The sequence below is a fragment of the Oncorhynchus nerka genome, linkage group LG27 (assembly GCF_034236695.1).
Source record: "Oncorhynchus nerka isolate Pitt River linkage group LG27, Oner_Uvic_2.0, whole genome shotgun sequence".
NCBI lineage: Eukaryota > Metazoa > Chordata > Actinopteri > Salmoniformes > Salmonidae > Oncorhynchus > Oncorhynchus nerka.
In genome coordinates, this window is record NC_088422.1 from 97513982 (window position 1) to 97540554 (window position 26573).

A 26573-nucleotide genomic window follows, 5' to 3' on the forward strand; every position below is an offset into this window, starting at 1 on the left:
CTGTGGAATGTCCCAACAGAGTGGTTCTATATGTCTCAGCAGACTGTGGAGTGTCCCAGCAGAGTGGTTCTATATGTCTCAGCAGACTGTGGAGTGTCCCAACAGAGTGGTTCTAGTCTCAGAGACTGTGGAGTGTCCCAACAGAGTGGTCTTCTTCTATATGTCTCAGCAGACTGTGGAGTGTCCCAGCAGAGTGGTTATATATGTCTCAGCAGACTGTGGAGTGTCCCAACAGAGTGGTCTTCTTCTATATGTCTCAGCAGACTGTGGAGTGTCCCAACAGAGTGGTCTTCTTCTATATGTCTCAGCAGACTGTGGAATGTCCCAACAGAGTGGTTCTATATGTCTCAGCAGACTGTGGAGTGTCCCAGCAGAGTGGTTCTATATGTCTCAGCAGACTGTGGAGTGTCCCAACAGAGTGGTTCTATATGTCTCAGCAGACTGTGGAGTGTCCCAACAGAGTGGTCTTCTTCTATATGTCTCAGCAGACTGTGGAGTGTCCCAACAGAGTGGTTCTATATGTCTCAGCAGACTGTGGAGTTTCCCAGCAGAGTGGTTCTATATGTCTCAGCAGACTGTGGAGTGTCCCAACAGAGTGGTTCTATATGTCTCAGCAGACTGTGGAGTGTCCCAACAGAGTGGTCTTCTTCTATATGTCTCAGCAGACTGTGGAGTGTCCCAACAGAGTGGTTCTATATGTCTCAGCAGACTGTGGAGTGTCCCAGCAGAGTGGTTCTATATGTCTCAGCAGACTGTGGAGTGTCCCAGCAGAGTGGTTCTATATGTCTCAGCAGACTGTGGAGTGTCCCAGCAGAGTGGTTCTATATGTCTCAGCAGACTGTGGAGTGTCCCAGCAGAGTGGTCCTGAATTTCCCAGTTGAAATACCCTAGCTGTATATCTGACTGGTTGTATTTTCTCAATATAATGGACCGTTAATGAACAACTAACATAGGGAAGTGTGTGTGCATTCCTGGACATGGGTGGGTCTGTATGGCTGTGTGTGCATGTGCGGCCATCTGTGTGTGTGTGGGCGTCCGTACATCTCTCTTTCTCTCTCTCTCTCTCTGTGTGTGTAAAGGTTGTACTGGTACTAACAGCCAACAGTAGTGAATCCATCCGCCCTCCCCTTCCCCCTGTCCATGGAATCTTACTCATTGTGATAGAAAAAGACAAATGAATTCTAGATCAGCATTCCTCTGTGACACTTTGTGAATTCAGGCCCAGAAGTCTTGTATTAGTTCATCTCCCTGAGCTAATGTTGCCTTAGATCAAATATACTCTTATAGGGCTACAACGACCCAGGTTCAAAAGCCTACATTATGACATTACAGTGAGTGGGGTAAACATAGAGATCCTATAGTGTAATCCTATGGGTGTAAATACATTTTGGGCTCCTGAGTGGCTCGGCGGTCTAAGGCACTGCATTTCAGTGCTGGAGGCATCACTACAGACCCTGGTTTGATCCCGGGTATCACAACCAGCCGTGATCGGGAGTCACACAATTGGCCCAGCGTCGTCTGGGGTTAGGGAGTGTTTGGCCATCATTGTAAAATAAGAATTTGTTCTTAACTGACTTGCCTAGTTAAATAAAGGTTAAATATTATTATAATATATTTTTTACATCTATCCCTGGATGTCCACTCTTAGGCTGCGTTGACACAGGCAGCCCAATTCTGATATTCTTTCCACTAATTGGTCTTACCAATCACATCAGATATTTTCAAATCAGATCTTGTTCAGAGCTGATTGGACAAAATACCAATTAGTGGGGGGAAAAAAGTTCAGAATTGGGCTGCCTGTGTAAATGCAGCATTAAATGTCCAGCTTCTAACAGGCAGACTAAAACAGGTGTCTGTAATATTCGTCCCTCAACCCAGAATCCTGCTCTGTAGTTTTATGTGAGTTTTAACAGTGGCCTGGTAACGTTTAGAGTTATTTCTGAAAATGAGTCCAGTGTATTAGGATGGATCTGGCCTGACAGCGCGCGTGTGTGTGTGTCTGTCTGTTCAGAGAAACGACCAGATGAATCTACCGTCTGTTTCTAGAGAAATATTTAGAAAAGGGATGTTAGGCGAGACTCTCTCTCTCACACAGCACCGTTAATAATTACATATCGTTTTTATTTTCGAGTGTTTGTGTGTGGTGACTGTATGCGAGTAACGCTGTAGGAGTAAAGCTAGTCAGTATCGCCACCTGCTGTCAGGAACAAGAACAGCAGAGGTGAGAATTAGTAAGAGATTATCAACGAGGGGCTATTCAAAATAATGAACGATTTGTTTATTTTTATTTCACATTTATTTAAACAGGTAGGCAAGTTGAGAACAAGTTATCATTTACAACTGCGACCTGGCCAAGATAAAGCAAAGCAGTTCGACACATACAACAACACAGAGTTACACATGGAGTAAAACAAACATACAGTCAATAATACAATAGAAAATATATAACAAAAAGTCTATATACAGTGAGTGCAAATGAGGTAAGATAAGGCAATAAATAGGCCGTGGTGGCGAAGTAATTACAATATAGCAATTAAACACTGGAATGGTAGATGTGCAGAAGATGAATGTGCAAGTAGAGATACTGGGGTGCAAAGGAGCAAGATAAATAAGAGATGTGTGTCCCACGACGTGCTAGCGGAGGGGAACTGACCTTCCACGGAGTTACATCCTTTTCCAGAGAACACATCGAGCCCAGAGTTGATGATCCCTTTAATACCATGGCTGTAATTAAACACATTTGCCGCAAGATATGTGTTCATTTACCGGTAGAAATGTGTTCAACATCCACTGAAGTAGCTAGCAAGTTTACTAGATAGCTACAGTAGATGCATTGGTAACCAAACAAACAGACGTACTAGTTTAGCTAACTAAACCACCCGTCCTAGTTTACCAGTATGAACATCGAATTCAACAATTCCAATAATGTTTTAAATTCGACTTTTGCTTTTAAAAAGCAGCTTCAACATAGAACATGGAAGAATGAACTATAGTCATTGAATTCTACCATGCAAACATACCGTGCGTAAAGCAATAAGGCCAGAGGAGGTGTGGTATATGGTCAATATACCACGGCTAAGGGCTGTTCTTATGCATCACGTAACGCGGAGCGCCTGGACACAGCCCTTAGTCGTGGTATATTGGCCAGAGGAGGTGTGGTATATGGTCAATATACCACGGCTAAGGGCTGTTCTTATGCATCACGCAACGCGGAGCGCCTGGACACAACCCTTAGTCGTGGTATATTGGCCAGAGGAGGTGTGGTATATGGTCAATATACCACGGCTAAGGGCTGTTCTTATGCATCACGTAACGCGGAGCGCCTGGACACAGCCCTTAGTCGTGGTATATTGGCCAGAGGAGCCGTATTGCTTTTATAAACTGGTTAGCAACGTAATTAGAGCAGTAAAACTAAACGTTTTGTCATACGGCAGGGTATGGTGGCAGGGTAGCCTAGTGGTTAGAGCGTGGGACTAGTAACCCGAGCTGACAAGGTACAAATCTGTCGTTTTGCCCCTGAACAGGCAGTTAACTCACTGTTCCTAGGTCGTCATTGAAAATAAGAATTTGTTCTTAACTAACTTGCCTAGTTAAATAAAGGTAAAATAAAAAAATACCCGCGGTATACGTTCTGATATGCCATGACGTTCAGCCAATCAGAATTCAGGGCTCAAACCACACAGTTTCTAACAGTATATAACCAACAGGGGTCAGGAGAGGCTAAGGGAGGCCCAGTAGGCTGACTGGAGAGAGAGAAGCGTTTAAGATATAACATGTATAAATGCTTAATGAACTTAGTTAAACTGTCGGACCCCATCAGAACCCAAACTACAAGCTTGTTTTACTCCAATGTTTGTAAACAAACATGTAAACAAACACCGTAGCCTCAAAACACGGTTAAAAATATATAATTGAAGGTCAATCCTTGCATCCAAAGCATGTTCTATTAATTTTCGAGTGGTTACATTTCTCTAGCCCCACATCCCTAAACGTTTCACCAAACCAGTGGTTACATTTCTCTAGCCCCACATCCCTAAACGTTTTACCAAACCAGTGGTTACATTTCTCTAGCCCCACATCCCTAAACGTTTTACCAAACCAGTGGTTACATTTCTCTAGCCCCACATCCCTAAACGTTTTACCAAACCAGTGGTTACATTTCTCTAGCCCCCCATCCCTAAACGTTTTACCAAACCAGTGGTTACATTTCTCTAGCCCCACATCCCTAAACATTTTACCAAACCAGTGGTTACATTTCTCTAGCCCCCCATCCCTAAACGTTTTACCAAACCAGTGGTTACATTTCTCTAGCCCCACATCCCTAAACTGTTTACCAAACCAGTGGTTACATTTCTCTAGCCCCATCCCTAAACGTTTTACCAAACCAGTGGTTACATTTCTCTAGCCCCACATCCCTAAACGTTTTACCAAACCAGTGGTTACATTTCTCTAGCCCCACATCCCTAAACTGTTTACCAAACCAGTGGTTACATTTCTCTAGCCCCACATCCCTAAACGTTTTACCAAACCAGTGGTTACATTTCTCTAGCCCCACATCCCTAAACGTTTTACCAAACCAGTGGTTACATTTCTCTAGCCCCACATCCCTAAACGTTTTACCAAACCAGTGGTTACATTTCCCTAACATCCCTAAACGTTTTACCAAACCAGTGGTTACATTTCTCTAGCCCCACATCCCTAAACGTTTTACCAAACCAGTGGTTACATTTCTCTAGCCCCACATCCCTAAACGTTTTACCAAACCAGTGGTTACATTTCTCTAGCCCCACATCCCTAAACGTTTTACCAAACCAGTGGTTACATTTCTCTAGCCCCACATCCCTAAACGTTTTACCAAACCAGTGGTTACATTTCTCTAGCCCCACATCCCTAAACGTTTTACCAAACCAGTGGTTACATTTCTCTAGCCCCACATCCCTAAACGTTTTACCAAACCAGTGGTTACATTTCTCTAGCCCCACATCCCTAAACGTTTTACCAAACCAGTGGTTACATTTCTCTAGCCCCACATCCCTAAACGTTTTACCAAACCAGTGGTTACATTTCTCTAGCCCCCATCCCTAAACGTTTTACCAAACCAGTGGTTACATTTCTCTAGCCCCACATCCCTAAACGTTTTACCAAACCAGTGGTTACATTTCTCTAGCCCCACATCCCTAAACGTTTTACCAAACCAGTGGTTACATTTCTCTAGCCCCCCCATCCCTAAACGTTTTACCAAACCAGTGGTTACATTTCTCTAGCCCCACATCCCTAAACGTTTTACTAAACCAGTGGTTACATTTCTCTAGCCCCACATCCCTAAACGTTTTACCAAACCAGTGGTTACATTTCTCTAGCCCCCATCCCTAAACGTTTTACCAAACCAGTGGTTACATTTCTCTAGCCCCCATCCCTAAACGTTTTACCAAACCAGTGGTTACATTTCTCTAGCCCCCCATCCCTAAACGTTTTACCAAACCAGTGGTTACATTTCTCTAGCCCCCATCCCTAAACGTTTTACCAAACCAGTGGTTACATTTCTCTAGCCCCCATCCCTAAACGTTTTACAAACCAGTGGTTACATTTCTCTAGCCCCACATCCCTAAACGTTTTACCAAACCAGTGGTTACATTTCTCTAGCCCCACATCCCTAAACGTTTTACCAAACCAGTGGTTACATTTCTCTAGCCCCCCCATCCCTAAACGTTTTACCAAACCAGTGGTTACATTTCTCTAGCCCCACATCCCTAAACGTTTTACCAAACCAGTGGTTACATTTCTCTAGCCCCACATCCCTAAACGTTTTACCAAACCAGTGGTTACATTTCTCTAGCCCCATCCCTAAACGTTTTACCAAACCAGTGGTTACATTTCTCTAGCCCCACATCCCTAAACGTTTTACCAAACCAGTGGTTACATTTCTCTAGCCCCACATCCCTAAACGTTTTACCAAACCAGTGGTTACATTTCTCTAGCCCCACATCCCTAAACGTTTTACCAAACCAGTGGTTACATTTCTCTAGCCCCACATCCCTAAACGTTTTACCAAACCAGTGGTTACATTTCTCTAGCCCCACATCCCTAAATGTTTTACCAAACCAGTGGTTACATTTCTCTAGCCCCCCCATCCCTAAACGTTTTACCAAACCAGTGGTTACATTTCTCTAGCCCCACATCCCTAAACGTTTTACCAAACCAGTGGTTACATTTCTCTAGCCCCACATCCCTAAACGTTTTACCAAACCAGTGGTTACATTTCTCTAGCCCCACATCCCTAAACGTTTTACCAAACCAGTGGTTACATTTCTCTAGCCCCACATCCCTAAACGTTTTACCAAACCAGTGGTTACATTTCTCTAGCCCCACATCCCTAAACGTTTTACCAAACCAGTGGTTACATTTCTCTAGCCCCACATCCCTAAACGTTTTACCAAACCAGTGGTTACATTTCTCTAGCCCCACATCCCTAAACGTTTTACCAAACCAGTGGTTACATTTCTCTAGCCCCCATCCCTAAACGTTTTACCAAACCAGTGGTTACATTTCTCTAGCCCCACATCCCTAAACGTTTTACCAAACCAGTGGTTACATTTCTCTAGCCCCACATCCCTAAACGTTTTTACCAAACCAGTGGTTACATTTCTCTAGCCCCACATCCCTAAACGTTTTACCAAACCAGTGGTTACATTTCTCTAGCCCCCACATCCCTAAACGTTTTACCAAACCAGTGGTTACATTTCTCTAGCCCCACATCCCTAAACGTTTTACCAAACCAGTGGTTACATTTCTCTAGCCCCACATCCCTAAACGTTTTACCAAACCAGTGGTTACATTTCTCTAGCCCCCCATCCCTAAACGTTTTACCAAACCAGTGGTTACATTTCTCTAGCCCCCACATCCCTAAACGTTTTACCAAACCAGTGGTTACATTTCTCTAGCCCCACATCCCTAAACGTTTTACCAAACCAGTGGTTACATTTCTCTAGCCCCCACATCCCTAAACGTTTTACCAAACCAGTGGTTACATTTCTCTAGCCCCCCCATCCCTAAACGTTTTACCAAACCAGTGGTTACATTTCTCTAGCCCCACATCCCTAAACGTTTTACCAAACCAGTGGTTACATTTCTCTAGCCCCCACATCCCTAAACGTTTTACCAAACCAGTGGTTACATTTCTCTAGCCCCACATCCCTAAACGTTTTACCAAACCAGTGGTTACATTTCTCTAGCCCCCCATCCCTAAACGTTTTACCAAACCAGTGGTTACATTTCTCTAGCCCCCCCCATCCCTAAATGTTTTACCAAACCAGTGGTTACATTTCTCTAGCCCCACATCCCTAAACGTTTTACCAAACCAGTGGTTACATTTCTCTAGCCCCCACATCCCTAAACGTTTTACCAAACCAGTGGTTACATTTCTCTAGCCCCCCCATCCCTAAACGTTTTACCAAACCAGTGGTTACATTTCTCTAGCCCCACATCCCTAAACGTTTTACCAAACCAGTGGTTACATTTCTCTAGCCCCACATCCCTAAACGTTTTACCAAACCAGTGGTTACATTTCTCTAGCCCCACATCCCTAAACGTTTTACCAAACCAGTGGTTACATTTCTCTAGCCCCACATCCCTAAACGTTTTACCAAACCAGTGGTTACATTTCTCTAGCCCCACATCCCTAAACGTTTTACCAAACCAGTGGTTACATTTCTCTAGCCCCACATCCCTAAACGTTTTACCAAACCAGTGGTTACATTTCTCTAGCCCCACATCCCTAAACGTTTTACCAAACCAGTGGTTACATTTCTCTAGCCCCCCATCCCTAAACGTTTTACCAAACCAGTGGTTACATTTCTCTAGCCCCACATCCCTAAACGTTTTACCAAACCAGTGGTTACATTTCTCTAGCCCCCCATCCCTAAACGTTTTACCAAACCAGTGGTTACATTTCTCTAGCCCCACATCCCTAAACGTTTTACCAAACCAGTGGTTACATTTCTCTAGCCCCACATCCCTAAACGTTTTACCAAACCAGTGGTTACATTTCTCTAGCCCCCCATCCCTAAACGTTTTACCAAACCAGTGGTTACATTTCTCTAGCCCCACATCCCTAAACGTTTTACCAAACCAGTGGTTACATTTCTCTAGCCCCACATCCCTAAACGTTTTACCAAACCAGTGGTTACATTTCTCTAGCCCCACATCCCTAAACGTTTTACCAAACCAGTGGTTACATTTCTCTAGCCCCACATCCCTAAACGTTTTACCAAACCAGTGGTTACATTTCTCTAGCCCCACATCCCTAAACGTTTTACCAAACCAGTGGTGGCTGTCCGCCTTGTTGTCGTTTCAACAGCAGATTGTTTCTTTAAAAATCATCCTCCAAATCTGAATTTATTGATGATGACAACAATGTCATTTAATATTTATAATACCACTGATGATTTTAGATGGGAGAAGAAGATTATCTCTGAGAGATTTAAGGAGCAGCTTTACTTATGGATAGTGACAACAATTATTGAATATTATCAATAAAGTGGAATGGATTCAAAACATGTGTTCTTGTGAAGTGTGATGTATGTGGCTCTGTGAGTAGTTTTGTGTGAAACCTGAAGACTAGGCTTTAGCTCGGCAGGCTAACAGAGACACGCAGGACATCCAGGGTTTCTCGTCAGTCATAAAGTCCATAAAGGATATTGTTTGAATGATTAAGCAGGGACCTGTGTGTGTGTGTGTGTGTGTGTGTGTGTGTGTGTGTGTAAAACTGCACACTTTATTGCTTTGCAGGGACAAAGTCCCAAAACCCCGTTTTATCAGAAAACATTCATAGTGAAAGTTAGAAAAGAACAAGCCACGGAAAGCAAGAGCAAGTGACACAATTCTGTCAGATAAAATTAGGAGGCTTCTCTCAGGTATGTATGTGATCAGTGATTGGACAGTTACAGTAGCTGTAGGTTGTTTTGTGAGCATTCTCCTTTCTGGTTCAATGAAAAGTGAACCTCTTCAGAGGTTTAACAGCAGATTGATTTATCTGGCAGTTCTTTTCTTATTGATCATAATGTGATTGTTCACAAATATGTTTCAGTTAATCAAAATAGAAAACACGTCAGATAACATACTGTATGTTTGTGACTATTACTACAATTTCTTAGTAATGTTATAGTTTATAATAGGTGTGTCTGTATCATGTCTCTTAATGTTATAGTGTATAATAGGTGTGTCTGTATCATGTCTCTTAGTAATGTTATAGTGTATAATAGGTGTGTCTGTATCATGTCTCTTCATGTTATAGTGTATAATAGGTGTGTCTGTATCATGTCTCTTAATGTTATAGTTTATAATAGGTGTGTCTGTATCATGTCTCTTAGTAATGTTATAGTTTATAATAGGTGTGTCTGTATCATGTCTCTTAATGTTATAGTTTATAATAGGTGTGTCTGTATCATGTCTCTTAGTAATGTTATAGTTTATAATAGGTGTGTCTGTATCATGTCTCTTAATGTTATAGTTTATAATAGGTGTGTCTGTATCATGTCTCTTAGTAATGTTATAGTTTATAATAGGTGTGTCTGTATCATGTCTCTTAGTAATGTTATAGTTTATAATAGGTGTCTGTATCATGTCTCTTAATGTTATAGTTTATAATAGGTGTGTCTGTATCATGTCTCTTAATGTTATAGTTTATAATAGGTGTGTCTGTATCATGTCTCTTAGTAATGTTATAGTGTATAATAGGTGTGTCTGTATCATGTCTCTTAATGTTATAGTTTATAATAGGTGTGTCTGTATCATGTCTCTTCATGTTATAGTTTATAATAGGTGTGTCTGTATCATGTCTCTTCATGTTATAGTTTATAATAGGTGTGTCTGTATCATGTCTCTTAATGTTATAGTGTATAATAGGTGTGTCTGTATCATGTCTCTTAGTAATGTTATAGTGTATAATAGGTGTGTCTGTATCATGTCTCTTAGTAATGTTATAGTTTATAATAGGTGTGTCTGTATCATGTCTCTTAATGTTATAGTTTATAATAGGTGTGTCTGTATCATGTCTCTTCATGTTATAGTGTATAATAGGTGTGTCTGTATCATGTCTCTTAATGTTATAGTTTATAATAGGTGTGTCTGTATCATGTCTCTTAATGTTATAGTTTATAATAGGTGTGTCTGTATCATGTCTCTTAGTAATGTTATAGTTTATAATAGGTGTGTCTGTATCATGTCTCTTAGTAATGTTATAGTTTATAATAGGTGTGTCTGTATCATGTCTCTTCATGTTATAGTGTATAATAGGTGTGTCTGTATCATGTCTCTTAATGTTATAGTTTATAATAGGTGTGTCTGTATCATGTCTCTTAATGTTATAGTTTATAATAGGTGTGTCTGTATCATGTCTCTTAGTAATGTTATAGTTTATAATAGGTGTGTCTGTATCATGTCTCTTAATGTTATAGTGTATAATAGGTGTGTCTGTATCATGTCTCTTAATGTTATAGTTTATAATAGGTGTGTCTGTATCATGTCTCTTAATGTTATAGTTTATAATAGGTGTGTCTGTATCATGTCTCTTAATGTTATAGTTTATAATAGGTGTGTCTGTATCATGTCTCTTAGTAATGTTATAGTTTATAATAGGTGTGTCTGTATCATGTCTCTTAATGTTATAGTTTATAATAGGTGTGTCTGTATCATGTCTCTTAGTAATGTTATAGTTTATAATAGGTGTGTCTGTATCATGTCTCTTAATGTTATAGTTTATAATAGGTGTGTCTGTATCATGTCTCTTCATGTTATAGTGTATAATAGGTGTGTCTGTATCATGTCTCTTCATGTTATAGTTTATAATAGGTGTGTCTCTATCATGTCTCTTAATGTTATAGTTTATAATAGGTGTGTCTGTATCATGTCTCTTAATGTTATAGTTTATAATAGGTGTGTCTGTATCATGTCTCTTAATGTTATAGTTTATAATAGGTGTGTCTGTATCATGTCTCTTAGTAATGTTATAGTTTATAATAGGTGTGTCTGTATCATGTCTCTTAATGTTATAGTGTATAATAGGTGTGTCTGTATCATGTCTCTTCATGTTATAGTTTATAATAGGTGTGTCTGTATCATGTCTCTTAGTAATGTTATAGTTTATAATAGGTGTGTCTGTATCATGTCTCTTAGTAATGTTATAGTGTATAATAGGTGTGTCTGTATCATGTCTCTTCATGTTATAGTGTATAATAGGTGTCTGTATCATGTCTCTTAGTAATGTTATAGTTTATAATAGGTGTGTCTGTATCATGTCTCTTCATGTTATAGTTTATAATAGGTGTGTCTGTATCATGTCTCTTAGTAATGTTATAGTTTATAATAGGTGTGTCTGTATCATGTCTCTTAGTAATGTTATAGTTTATAATAGGTGTGTCTGTATCATGTCTCTTAATGTTATAGTTTATAATAGGTGTGTCTGTATCATGTCTCTTAGTAATGTTATAGTGTATAATAGGTGTGTCTGTATCATGTCTCTTCATGTTATAGTTTATAATAGGGGGTGTCTGTATCATGTCTCTTAATGTTATAGTTTATAATAGGTGTGTCTGTATCATGTCTCTTCATGTTATAGTTTATAATAGGTGTGTCTGTATCATGTCTCTTAATGTTATAGTGTATAATAGGTGTGTCTGTATCATGTCTCTTCATGTTATAGTTTATAATAGGTGTCTGTATCATGTCTCTTAGTAATGTTATAGTTTATAATAGGTGTGTCTGTATCATGTCTCTTAATGTTATAGTGTATAATAGGTGTGTCTGTATCATGTCTCTTAGTAATGTTATAGTGTATAATAGGTGTCTGTATCATGTCTCTTAATGTTATAGTGTATAATAGGTGTGTCTGTATCATGTCTCTTAGTAATGTTATAGTTTATAATAGGTGTGTCTGTATCATGTCTCTTAATGTTATAGTTTATAATAGGTGTGTCTGTATCATGTCTCTTAGTAATGTTATAGTTTATAATAGGTGTGTCTGTATCATGTCTCTTAATGTTATAGTGTATAATAGGTGTCTGTATCATGTCTCTTAGTAATGTTATAGTTTATAATAGGTGTGTCTGTATCATGTCTCTTAGTAATGTTATAGTTTATAATAGGTGTGTCTGTATCATGTCTCTTAATGTTATAGTTTATAATAGGTGTGTCTGTATCATGTCTCTTAGTAATGTTATAGTTTATAATAGGTGTGTCTGTATCATGTCTCTTAATGTTATAGTTTATAATAGGTGTGTCTGTATCATGTCTCTTCATGTTATAGTGTATAATAGGTGTGTCTGTATCATGTCTCTTCATGTTATAGTTTATAATAGGTGTGTCTCTATCATGTCTCTTAATGTTATAGTTTATAATAGGTGTGTCTGTATCATGTCTCTTAATGTTATAGTTTATAATAGGTGTGTCTGTATCATGTCTCTTAATGTTATAGTTTATAATAGGTGTGTCTGTATCATGTCTCTTAGTAATGTTATAGTTTATAATAGGTGTGTCTGTATCATGTCTCTTAATGTTATAGTGTATAATAGGTGTGTCTGTATCATGTCTCTTCATGTTATAGTTTATAATAGGTGTGTCTGTATCATGTCTCTTAGTAATGTTATAGTTTATAATAGGTGTGTCTGTATCATGTCTCTTAGTAATGTTATAGTGTATAATAGGTGTGTCTGTATCATGTCTCTTCATGTTATAGTGTATAATAGGTGTCTGTATCATGTCTCTTAGTAATGTTATAGTTTATAATAGGTGTGTCTGTATCATGTCTCTTCATGTTATAGTTTATAATAGGTGTGTCTGTATCATGTCTCTTAGTAATGTTATAGTTTATAATAGGTGTGTCTGTATCATGTCTCTTAGTAATGTTATAGTTTATAATAGGTGTGTCTGTATCATGTCTCTTAATGTTATAGTTTATAATAGGTGTGTCTGTATCATGTCTCTTAGTAATGTTATAGTGTATAATAGGTGTGTCTGTATCATGTCTCTTCATGTTATAGTTTATAATAGGTGTGTCTGTATCATGTCTCTTAATGTTATAGTTTATAATAGGTGTGTCTGTATCATGTCTCTTCATGTTATAGTTTATAATAGGTGTGTCTGTATCATGTCTCTTAATGTTATAGTGTATAATAGGTGTGTCTGTATCATGTCTCTTCATGTTATAGTTTATAATAGGTGTCTGTATCATGTCTCTTAGTAATGTTATAGTTTATAATAGGTGTGTCTGTATCATGTCTCTTAATGTTATAGTGTATAATAGGTGTGTCTGTATCATGTCTCTTAGTAATGTTATAGTGTATAATAGGTGTCTGTATCATGTCTCTTAATGTTATAGTGTATAATAGGTGTGTCTGTATCATGTCTCTTAGTAATGTTATAGTTTATAATAGGTGTGTCTGTATCATGTCTCTTAATGTTATAGTTTATAATAGGTGTGTCTGTATCATGTCTCTTAGTAATGTTATAGTTTATAATAGGTGTGTCTGTATCATGTCTCTTAATGTTATAGTGTATAATAGGTGTCTGTATCATGTCTCTTAGTAATGTTATAGTTTATAATAGGTGTGTCTGTATCATGTCTCTTAGTAATGTTATAGTTTATAATAGGTGTGTCTGTATCATGTCTCTTAATGTTATAGTTTATAATAGGTGTGTCTGTATCATGTCTCTTCATGTTATAGTTTATAATAGGTGTGTCTGTATCATGTCTCTTAATGTTATAGTTTATAATAGGTGTGTCTGTATCATGTCTCTTCATGTTATAGTGTATAATAGGTGTGTCTGTATCATGTCTCTTAGTAATGTTATAGTTTATAATAGGTGTGTCTGTATCATGTCTCTTAGTAATGTTATAGTTTATAATAGGTGTGTCTGTATCATGTCTCTTAATGTTATAGTTTATAATAGGTGTGTCTGTATCATGTCTCTTCATGTTATAGTTTATAATAGGTGTGTCTGTATCATGTCTCTTAATGTTATAGTTTATAATAGGTGTGTCTGTATCATGTCTCTTAGTAATGTTATAGTTTATAATAGGTGTGTCTGTATCATGTCTCTTAGTAATGTTATAGTTTATAATAGGTGTGTCTGTATCATGTCTCTTCATGTTATAGTTTATAATAGGTGTGTCTGTATCATGTCTCTTCATGTTATAGTGTATAATAGGTGTGTCTGTATCATGTCTCTTAATGTTATAGTTTATAATAGGTGTGTCTGTATCATGTCTCTTAATGTTATAGTTTATAATAGGTGTGTCTGTATCATGTCTCTTAGTAATGTTATAGTTTATAATAGGTGTGTCTGTATCATGTCTATTCATGTTATAGTTTATAATAGGTGTGTCTGTATCATGTCTCTTCATGTTATAGTGTATAATAGGTGTCTGTATCATGTCTCTTAATGTTATAGTTTATAATAGGTGTGTCTGTATCATGTCTCTTAATGTTATAGTTTATAATAGGTGTGTCTGTATCATGTCTCTTAGTAATGTTATAGTTTATAATAGGTGTGTCTGTATCATGTCTCTTAGTAATGTTATAGTGTATAATAGGTGTGTCTGTATCATGTCTCTTAGTAATGTTATAGTTTATAATAGGTGTGTCTGTATCATGTCTCTTAATGTTATAGTTTATAATAGGTGTGTCTGTATCATGTCTCTTAGTAATGTTATAGTTTATAATAGGTGTGTCTGTATCATGTCTCTTAATGTTATAGTTTATAATAGGTGTGTCTGTATCATGTCTCTTAATGTTATAGTTTATAATAGGTGTGTCTGTATCATGTCTCTTAATGTTATAGTTTATAATAGGTGTGTCTGTATCATGTCTCTTAGTAATGTTATAGTTTATAATAGGTGTGTCTGTATCATGTCTCTTAATGTTATAGTGTATAATAGGTGTGTCTGTATCATGTCTCTTCATGTTATAGTTTATAATAGGTGTGTCTGTATCATGTCTCTTAGTAATGTTATAGTTTATAATAGGTGTGTCTGTATCATGTCTCTTAGTAATGTTATAGTGTATAATAGGTGTGTCTGTATCATGTCTCTTCATGTTATAGTGTATAATAGGTGTCTGTATCATGTCTCTTAGTAATGTTATAGTTTATAATAGGTGTGTCTGTATCATGTCTCTTCATGTTATAGTTTATAATGGGTGTGTCTGTATCATGTCTCTTCATGTTATAGTTTATAATAGGTGTGTCTGTATCATGTCTCATAGTAATGTTATAGTTTATAATGGGTGTGTCTGTATCATGTCTCTTAATGTTATAGTTTATAATAGGTGTGTCTGTATCATGTCTCATAGTAATGTTATAGTTTATAATAGGTGTGTCTGTATCATGTCTCTTAGTAATGTTATAGTTTATAATAGGTGTGTCTGTATCATGTCTCTTAGTAATGTTATAGTTTATAATAGGTGTGTCTGTATCATGTCTCTTAGTAATGTTATAGTTTATAATAGGTGTGTCTGTATCATGTCTCTTAATGTTATAGTTTATAATAGGTGTGTCTGTATCATGTCTCTTAATGTTATAGTGTATAATAGGTGTGTCTGTATCATGTCTCTTAATGTTATAGTTTATAATAGGTGTGTCTGTATCATGTCTCTTCATGTTATAGTTTATAATAGGTGTGTCTGTATCATGTCTCTTCATGTTATAGTGTATAATAGGTGTGTCTGTATCATGTCTCTTCATGTTATAGTTTATAATAGGTGTCTGTATCATGTCTCTTAGTAATGTTATAGTTTATAATAGGTGTGTCTGTATCATGTCTCTTAATGTTATAGTGTATAATAGGTGTGTCTGTATCATGTCTCTTAGTAATGTTATAGTGTATAATAGGTGTGTCTGTATCATGTCTCTTAGTAATGTTATAGTTTATAATAGGTGTGTCTGTATCATGTCTCTTAATGTTATAGTTTATAATAGGTGTGTCTGTATCATGTCTCTTAGTAATGTTATAGTTTATAATAGGTGTGTCTGTATCATGTCTCTTCATGTTATAGTGTATAATAGGTGTGTCTGTATCATGTCTCTTAATGTTATAGTTTATAATAGGTGTGTCTGTATCATGTCTCTTAATGTTATAGTTTATAATAGGTGTGTCTGTATCATGTCTCTTAATGTTATAGTTTATAATGGGTGTGTCTGTATCATGTCTCTTCATGTTATAGTGTATAATAGGTGTGTCTGTATCATGTCTCTTAATGTTATAGTTTATAATAGGTGTGTCTGTATCATGTCTCTTAATGTTATAGTTTATAATAGGTGTGTCTGTATCATGTCTCTTAATGTTATAGTTTATAATAGGTGTGTCTGTATCATGTCTCTTAGTAATGTTATAGTTTATAATATGTGTGTCTGTATCATGTCTCTTAGTAATGTTATAGTGTATAATAGGTGTGTCTGTATCATGTCTCTTAATGTTATAGTTTATAATAGGTGTGTCTGTATCATGTCTCTTAATGTTATAGTTTATAATAGGTGTGTCTGTATCATGTCTCTTAATGTTATAGTTTATAATAGGTGTGTCTGTATCATGTCTCTTAATGTTATAGTTTATAATAGGTGTGTCTGTATCATGTCTCTTAATGTTATAGTTTATAATAGGTGTGTCTGTATCATGTCTCTTAATGTTATAGTTTATAATAGGTGTGTCTGTATCATGTCTCTTAATGTTATAGTTTATAATAGGTGTGTCTGTATCATGTCTCTTAGTAATGTTATAGTTTATAATAGGTGTGTCTGTATCATGTCTCTTAATGTTATAGTGTATAATAGGTGTGTCTGTATCATGTCTCTTCATGTTATAGTTTATAATAGGTGTGTCTGTATCATGTCTCTTAGTAATGTTATAGTTTATAATAGGTGTGTCTGTATCATGTCTCTTAGTAATGTTATAGTGTATAATAGGTGTGTCTGTATCATGTCTCTTCATGTTATAGTGTATAATAGGTGTCTGTATCATGTCTCTTAGTAATGTTATAGTTTATAATAGGTGTGTCTGTATCATGTCTCTTCATGTTATAGTTTATAATGGGTGTGTCTGTATCATGTCTCTTCATGTTATAGTTTATAATAGGTGTGTCTGTATCATGTCTCATAGTAATGTTATAGTTTATAATGGGTGTGTCTGTATCATGTCTCTTAATGTTATAGTTTATAATAGGTGTGTCTGTATCATGTCTCATAGTAATGTTATAGTTTATAATAGGTGTGTCTGTATCATGTCTCTTAGTAATGTTATAGTTTATAATAGGTGTGTCTGTATCATGTCTCTTAGTAATGTTATAGTTTATAATAGGTGTGTCTGTATCATGTCTCTTAATGTTATAGTTTATAATAGGTGTGTCTGTATCATGTCTCTTAATGTTATAGTGTATAATAGGTGTGTCTGTATCATGTCTCTTAATGTTATAGTTTATAATAGGTGTGTCTGTATCATGTCTCTTCATGTTATAGTTTATAATAGGTGTGTCTGTATCATGTCTCTTCATGTTATAGTGTATAATAGGTGTGTCTGTATCATGTCTCTTCATGTTATAGTTTATAATAGGTGTCTGTATCATGTCTCTTAGTAATGTTATAGTTTATAATAGGTGTGTCTGTATCATGTCTCTTAATGTTATAGTGTATAATAGGTGTGTCTGTATCATGTCTCTTAGTAATGTTATAGTGTATAATAGGTGTGTCTGTATCATGTCTCTTAGTAATGTTATAGTTTATAATAGGTGTGTCTGTATCATGTCTCTTAATGTTATAGTTTATAATAGGTGTGTCTGTATCATGTCTCTTAGTAATGTTATAGTTTATAATAGGTGTGTCTGTATCATGTCTCTTCATGTTATAGTGTATAATAGGTGTGTCTGTATCATGTCTCTTAATGTTATAGTTTATAATAGGTGTGTCTGTATCATGTCTCTTAATGTTATAGTTTATAATAGGTGTGTCTGTATCATGTCTCTTAATGTTATAGTTTATAATGGGTGTGTCTGTATCATGTCTCTTCATGTTATAGTGTATAATAGGTGTGTCTGTATCATGTCTCTTAGTAATGTTATAGTGTATAATAGGTGTGTCTGTATCATGTCTCTTAATGTTATAGTTTATAATAGGTGTGTCTGTATCATGTCTCTTAATGTTATAGTTTATAATAGGTGTGTCTGTATCATGTCTCTTAGTAATGTTATAGTTTATAATAGGTGTGTCTGTATCATGTCTCTTAGTAATGTTATAGTGTATAATAGGTGTGTCTGTATCATGTCTCTTAATGTTATAGTTTATAATAGGTGTGTCTGTATCATGTCTCTTAATGTTATAGTTTATAATAGGTGTGTCTGTATCATGTCTCTTAATGTTATAGTTTATAATAGGTGTGTCTGTATCATGTCTCTTAATGTTATAGTTTATAATAGGTGTGTCTGTATCATGTCTCTTAATGTTATAGTTTATAATAGGTGTGTCTGTATCATGTCTCTTAATGTTATAGTTTATAATAGGTGTGTCTGTATCATGTCTCTTAATGTTATAGTTTATAATAGGTGTGTCTGTATCATGTCTCTTAATGTTATAGTTTATAATAGGTGTGTCTGTATCATGTCTCTTAGTAATGTTATAGTTTATAATAGGTGTGTCTGTATCATGTCTCTTAATGTTATAGTTTATAATAGGTGTGTCTGTATCATGTCTCTTAATGTTATAGTTTATAATAGGTGTGTCTGTATCATGTCTCTTAGTAATGTTATAGTTTATAATAGGTGTGTCTGTATCATGTCTCTTAATGTTATAGTTTATAATAGGTGTGTCTGTATCATGTCTCTTAGTAATGTTATAGTTTATAATAGGTGTGTCATGTCCTAGGAGGCTGGTGCTGCAGTGACTCTGTGTTGTTGGTCTGGTGTTATCTCCATTCACAGGGTCTAAAGGTTCCACATTGTTATAGGGTCTATGACAGTTACAAATAATGGTATAATTATGCAGTCAATTTCTTATAATTGGTCCCAATAGCTCTTTCTCAGATCTACATTCAGTTAGATGTGTTGAAGAAGGGTTTCATTGATCTATTTTATACTAATTCTTTAGTCTGTGTATATTTTTTCACCTTTCAACCCTTATTGGTGGGTCGCGACTCAACAGACTCCTCAGTTGGTGGGTCGCGACTCAACAGATACCTCAGTTGGTGGGTCGCGACTCAACAGACACCTCAGTTGGTGGGTCACGACTCAACAGACACCTCAGTTGGTGGGTCGCGACTCAACAGACACCTCAGTTGGTGGGTCGCGACTCAACAGACACCGCAGTTGGTGGGTCACGAAGCAAAATATGTGAGACCAGATAACAATCTGAAACCTTTCGGTGGTTCATTACGCATCTTGTACTGTCTCTCTGTGTTGTTATAGGACTATAATAGGTGTCTGTGTACTGTCTCTCTGTGTTGTTATAGGACTATAATAGGTGTCTGCGTACCGTCTCTCTGTTGTTATAGGACTATAATAGGTGTCTGTGTACTGTCTCTCTGTGTTGTTATAGGACTATAATAGGTGTCTGTGTACTGTCTCTCTGTGTTGTTATAACAGGTGTCTGTATACTGTCTCTCTGTGTTGTTATAGGACTATAATAGGTGTCTGCGTACTGTCTCTCTGTGTTGTTATAGGACTATAATAGGTGTCTGTGTACTGTCTCTCTGTGTTGTTATAACAGGTGTCTGTATACTGTCTCTCTGTGTTGTTATAGGACTATAATAGGTGTCTGTGTACTGTCTCTCTGTGTTGTTATAATAGGTGTCTGTGTACCGTCTCTCTGTGTTGTTATAATAGGTGTCTGTGTACTGTCTCTGTGTTGTTATAGGACTATAATAAGTGTCTGTGTACTGTCTCTCTGTGTTGTTATAATAGGTGTCTGTGTACCATCTCTCTGTGTTGTTATAATAGGTGTCTGTGTACTGTCTCTCTGTGTTGTTATAGGACTATAATAGGTGTCTGTGCACTGTCTCTCTGTGTTGTTATAATAGGTGTCTGTGTACCGTCTCTCTGTGTTGTTATAATAGGTGTCTGTGTACTGTCTCTCTGTGTTGTTATAGGACTATAATAAGTGTCTGTGTACTGTCTCTCTGTGTTGTTATAGGACTATAATAGGTGTCTGTGTACTGTCTCTCTGTGTTGTTATAATAGGTGTCTGTGTACTGTCTCTCTGTGTTGTTATAATAGGTGTCTGTGTACTGTCTCTCTGTGTTGTTATAATAGGTGTCTGTGTACCGTCTCTCTGTGTTGTTATAGGACTATAATAGGTGTCTGTGTACTGTCTCTCTGTGTTGTTATAATAGGTGTCTGTGTACTGTCTCTCTGTGTTGTTATAGGACTATAATAGGTGTCTGTGTACTGTCTCTCTGTGTTGTTATAGGACTATAATAGGTGTCTGTGTACTGTCTCTCTGTGTTGTTATAGGACTATAATAGGTGTCTGTGTACTGTCTCTCTGTGTTGTTATAGGACTATAATAGGTGTCTGTATACTGTCTCTCTGTGTTGTTATAGGACTATAATAGGTGTCTGTGTACTGTCTCTCTGTGTTGTTATAGGACTATAATAGGTGTCTGTGTACTGTCTCTCTGTGTTGTTATAATAGGTGTCTGAATACTGTCTCTCTGTGTTTTTATAGGACTATAATAGGTGTCTGTGTACTGTCTCTCTGTGTTGTTATAGGACTATAATAGGTGTCTGTGTACTGTCTCTCTGTGTTGTTATAATAGGTGTCTGTGTACTGTCTCTCTGTGTTGTTATAGGACTATAATAGGTGTCTGTGTACTGTCTCTCTGTGTTGTTATAGGACTATAATAGGTGTCTGTGTACTGTCTCTCTGTGTTGTTATAGGACTATAATAGGTGTCTGTGTACTGTCTCTCTGTGTTGTTATAGGACTATAATAGGTGTCTGTGTACTGTCTCTCTGTGTTGTTATAGGACTATAATAGGTGTCTGCGTACTGTCTCTCTGTGTTGTTATAGGACTATAATAGGTGTCTGTGTACCGTCTCTCTGTGTTGTTATAATAGGTGTCTGTGTACTGTCTCTCTGTGTTGTTATAGGACTATAATAGGTGTCTGTGCACTGTCTCTCTGTGTTGTTATAATAGGTGTCTGTGTACCGTCTCTCTGTGTTGTTATAATAGGTGTCTGTGTACTGTCTCTCTGTGTTGTTATAGGACTATAATAAGTGTCTGTGTACTGTCTCTCTGTGTTGTTATAGGACTATAATAGGTGTCTGTGTACTGTCTCTCTGTGTTGTTATAGGACTATAATAGGTGTCTGTGTACTGTCTCTCTGTGTTGTTATAGGACTATAATAGGTGTCTGTATACTGTCTCTCTGTGTTGTTATAGGACTATAATAGGTGTCTGTGTACTGTCTCTCTGTGTTGTTATAGGACTATAATAGGTGTCTGTGTACTGTCTCTCTGTGTTGTTATAATAGGTGTCTGAATACTGTCTCTCTGTGTTTTTATAGGACTATAATAGGTGTCTGTGTACTGTCTCTCTGTGTTGTTATAGGACTATAATAGGTGTCTGTGTACTGTCTCTCTGTGTTGTTATAATAGGTGTCTGTGTACTGTCTCTCTGTGTTGTTATAGGACTATAATAGGTGTCTGTGTACTGTCTCTGTGTTGTTATAGGACTATAATAGGTGTCTGTGTACTGTCTCTCTGTGTTGTTATAGGACTATAATAGGTGTCTGTGTACTGTCTCTCTGTGTTGTTATAGGACTATAATAGGTGTCTGTGTACTGTCTCTCTGTGTTGTTATAGGACTATAATAGGTGTCTGCGTACTGTCTCTCTGTGTTGTTATAGGACTATAATAGGTGTCTGTGTACCGTCTCTCTGTGTTGTTATAATAGGTGTCTGTGTACTGTCTCTCTGTGTTGTTATAGGACTATAATAGGTGTCTGTGCACTGTCTCTCTGTGTTGTTATAATAGGTGTCTGTGTACCGTCTCTCTGTGTTGTTATAATAGGTGTCTGTGTACTGTCTCTCTGTGTTGTTATAGGACTATAATAAGTGTCTGTGTACTGTCTCTCTGTGTTGTTATAGGACTATAATAGGTGTCTGTGTACTGTCTCTCTGTGTTGTTATAATAGGTGTCTGTGTACTGTCTCTCTGTGTTGTTATAATAGGTGTCTGTGTACTGTCTCTCTGTGTTGTTATAATAGGTGTCTGTGTACCGTCTCTCTGTGTTGTTATAGGACTATAATAGGTGTCTGTGTACTGTCTCTCTGTGTTGTTATAATAGGTGTCTGTGTACTGTCTCTCTGTTTTGTTATAGGACTATAATAGGTGTCTGTGTACTGTCTCTCTGTGTTGTTATAGGACTATAATACGTGTCTGTGTACTGTCTCTCTGTGTTGTTATAATAGGTGTCTGTGTACTGTCTCTCTGTGTTGTTATAGGACTAGAATAGGTGTCTGTGTACTGTCTCTCTGTGTTGTTATAGGACTATAATAGGTGTCTGTGTACTGTCTCTCTGTGTTGTTATAGGACTATAATAGGTGTCTGTGTACTGTCTCTCTGTGTTGTTATAGACTATAATAGGTGTCTGTGTACTGTCTCTCTGTGTTGTTATAGGACTATAATAGGTGTCTGTGTACTGTCTCTCTGTGTTGTTATAGGACTATAATAGGTGTCTGCGTACTGTCTCTCTGTGTTGTTATAGGACTATAATAGGTATCTGTGTACTGTCTCTCTGTGTTGTTATAATAGGTGTCTGTGTACTGTCTCTCTGTGTTGTTATAATAGGTGTCTGCGTACTGTCTCTCTGTGTTGTTATAATAGGTATCTGTGTACTGTCTCTCTGTGTTGTTATAATAGGTGTCTGCGTACTGTCTCTCTGTGTTGTTATAGGACTATAATACACGTCAGTTAAGAACAAATTCATATTTACAATGACGACTCTCTGATGAGAGTTTCTCTCTTCTGGTTTTCTGTTCCCTCCAGTTGTATGTCAGCAACATCAATGAAGAGTGACCGTTCAATGGATTCCCCTCGTTATTTCAAAGAGAGAGAAAAGGTCTCTCAGCCAAAAGCAGAGTAAGACCCTCTATTCTACCTTCCAACACTGATAAACTACAAGGATGCTACTGCTCTACCAGCGTATAATAAAATATTAAAGGATGCTACTGCTTTACCTCATTATAATAAAATATTAAAGGATGCTACTGCTTTATCTCATTATAATAAAATATTAAAGGATGATACTGCTTTACCTCATTATAATAAAATATTAAAGGATGCTACTGCTCTACCAGCGTATAATAAAATATTAAAGGATGCTACTGCTTTACCTCATTATAATAAAATATTAAAGGATGATACTGCTTTACCTCATAATAAAATATTAAAGGATGCTACTGCTTTACCTCCATATAATAAAATATTAAAGGATGCTACTGCTTTACCTCATTATAATAAAATATTAAAGGATGCTACTGCTTTATCTCATTATAATAAAATATTAAAGGATGCTACTGCTTTACCTCATTATAATAAAATATTAAAGGATGCTACCGCTTTACCTCATTATAATAAAATATTAAAGGATGCTACCGCTTTACCTCATTATAATAAAATATTAAAGGATGCTACTGCTTTACCTCATTATAATACAATATTAAAGGATGCTACTGCTTTACCTCATTATAATAAAATATTAAAGGATGCTACTGCTTTACCTCATTATAATAAAATATTAAAGGATGCTACTGCTTTACCTCCATATAATAAAATATTAAAGGATGCTACTGCTTTATCTCATTATAATAAAATATTAAAGGATGCTACTGCTTTACCTCATTATAATAACATATTAAAGGATGCTACTGCTTTACCTCATTATAATAAAATATTAAAGGATGCTACTGCTTTACCTCCATATAATAAAATATTAAACGATGCTACTGCTTTACCTCATTATAATAAAATATTAAAGGATGCTACTGCTTTACCTCATTATAATAAAATATTAAAGGATGCTACTGCTTTACCTCATTATAATAACATATTAAAGGATGCTACTGCTTTACCTCCATATAATAAAATATTAAAGGATGCTACTGCTTTACCTCATTATAATAAAATATTAAAGGATGCTACTGCTTTACCTCATTATAATAAAATATTAAAGGATGCTACTGCTTTACCTCATTATAATAACATATTAAAGGATGCATATTGTAGTGAAACAGATCAAGGTTATTATATACTGAATAGAAATACAAGCGCAACACACATGTAAAGTGTTGGTCCCATGTTTCATGAGCTGAAATAAAAGACCCAAGAAATGTTCCATATGAACAAAAAGCTTATTTCTCTCAAATGTTGTGCACAGATCCATACAAATTTGAAGGGGTGTCCACATACTTTTTTTTATATACTGTATAGTGTACATTTCTGCAACAACTAGGAGCATTGAAGTATGACTCTAAACTTTTCTGCTGTTTTGTTCCCGTAGCTACCACGGTTAGCAGAGTGAAGTGCACCCCAGCACATGCACAGATTCTCTGTGTGATTGTGTGAGACCAAAGTCTTGCATCGTCTCAATGGCCGATTCTGGGCGGATCATTTTTGTCAAGTCTTTCAAAGTGTTTTCCATTCTGGGGATAAAAATTGTCTGACTAAATGTCGAATTGATGAACTTGACAAACAAAATCATGTGATCTAAGATCATGAAGTGTCGACTGCAAGTTTCCGCAGTTGCTCTTCAATTTCATCCTGTTGCATTGTGGGAGGATAATGTAGTTGATAGAATGTGTAGTATTAGTAGGTCATTCCTTCTTTTCTTTTCCCAATCAATAACCAGAACAGGAGAACCATGTGACATCTGCTCTGAGCGCAAAGCCATGAAGCTTTGTCTGACCTGCTCTGTCTACTACTGTGAGAAACACATGAGGAAGCACTTCATAATACAAGCACTGAGGAGACACGTCATGGTGGATGTCACTGAAGAAGTCGTACTACAGAGAAACACCTTGGAGAAGAAGAGGAGAGAGGAGCAGGAGGAAGAGGGAAGGAGACAGGGACAGGAGGAGGGGCTGAGGTGGCAGACGAGGAAGGAGGACTTTAGGGAAGAGGAGAGGGGGCACCAGGAGGCTGCGGAACAACAGTGCAGAGAGAAGGAGAGGAAGAGAGAGATGGAGAAGGAGAGGGAGAGAGAGAGGGAGAGCGAGAGAGAGAGGGAGAAGGAGAGAGAGAGGGAGAAGCAGCAGCTATCGATAGGGGACTCCTATGGCTGTACTGACCAGGTCCAGCCTGAGACATCCAGGGTAGACAGGGCAAAGTCCAAATCCATTCCTGAGCTGGACCATGTGGAGGAACCAGAGATCACAGTGACTAGCAGTGACAGGCTGGGTGAGGCATCGTGGATAAATGGCCAGCAGAACCTGCCCAAGGTGCAGCTGGAGAGGCAGCAGATCCTGCCCAAGGTGCAACTGGAGAGGCAGCAGAACCTGCCCAAGGTGCAGCTGGAGAGGCAGCAGAACCTGCCCAAGGTGCAGCTGGAGAGGCAGCAGATCCTGCCCAAGGTGCAGCTGGAGAGGCAGCAGAACCTGCCCAAGGTGCAGCTGGAGAGGCAGCAGAGCCTGCCCAAGGTGCAGCTGGAGACGCAGCAGATCCTGCCCAAGGTGCAGCTGGAGACAGCAGATCCTGCCCAAGGTGCAGCTGGAGAGGCAGCAGATCCTGCCCAAGGTGCAGCTGGAGACGCAGCAGATCCTGCCCAAGGTGCAGCTGGAGAGGCAGCAGATCCTGCCCAAGGTGCAGCTGGAGAGGCAGCAGAGCCTGCCCAAGGTGCAGCTGGAGACGCAGCAGATCCTGCCCAAGGTGCAGCTGGAGACGCAGCAGATCCTGCCCAAGGTGCAGCTGGAGAGGCAGCAGATCCTGCCCAAGGTGCAGCTGGAGACGCAGCAGATCCTGCCCAAGGTGCAGCTGGAGAGGCAGCAGATCCTGCCCAAGGTGCAGCTGGAGAGGCAGCAGAGCCTGCCCAAGGTGCAGCTGGAGACGCAGCAGATCCTGCCCAAGGTGCAGCTGGAGAGGCAGCAGATCCTGCCCAAGGTGCAGCTGGAGAGGCAGCAGAGCCTGCCCAAGGTGCAGCTGGAGAGGCAGCAGATCCTGCAGATGAAAAAGAAAGTCAGACTACGCAACGACGACAGCTGGATCCGCCAGTGTTCCACCAGCAAGCCTCCTGCCACCGGACCCATCAGGAAAGGCAAGTCTCTCGACAACCTGGACATCTGCTCTTCCTGGCACTCGTCGTGGACACCGGAGAGCACCTCCTCCATCCTCAACTACAGTTGGCCTCACTCTGCCCTCAACAGCTACATCGGCCGGGTCGGAGGTCATTCCGGCTCAGCCACTATGTCCTCTCTCTCCATGAGCTCCCTCAGAGGAGCCGGGTTGGAAGCAACCAGTCTTCATGGTCCCAGCGCTCTCCCTCACCCTCCTCCTCCTCCTCTTCCCCCTCCCCTTCTACTGGCCCCAAGTCCCAGTCATTCCTATCCGT

At 37.9% G+C, this 26573-nt stretch overlaps 1 long non-coding RNA gene across 1 annotated transcript; it reads left to right on the forward strand.

Moving 5' to 3' along the window:
• The first annotated feature begins 8831 nt into the window (after positions 1-8831).
• LOC135565226 (uncharacterized) lies at positions 8832-25238 on the forward strand. The gene is made up of 3 exons (XR_010461401.1): positions 8832-8912; positions 23018-23110; positions 24879-25238. It is a non-coding gene; the product is annotated as an uncharacterized LOC135565226 (long non-coding RNA).
• Positions 25239-26573: the final 1335 nt, after the last annotated feature.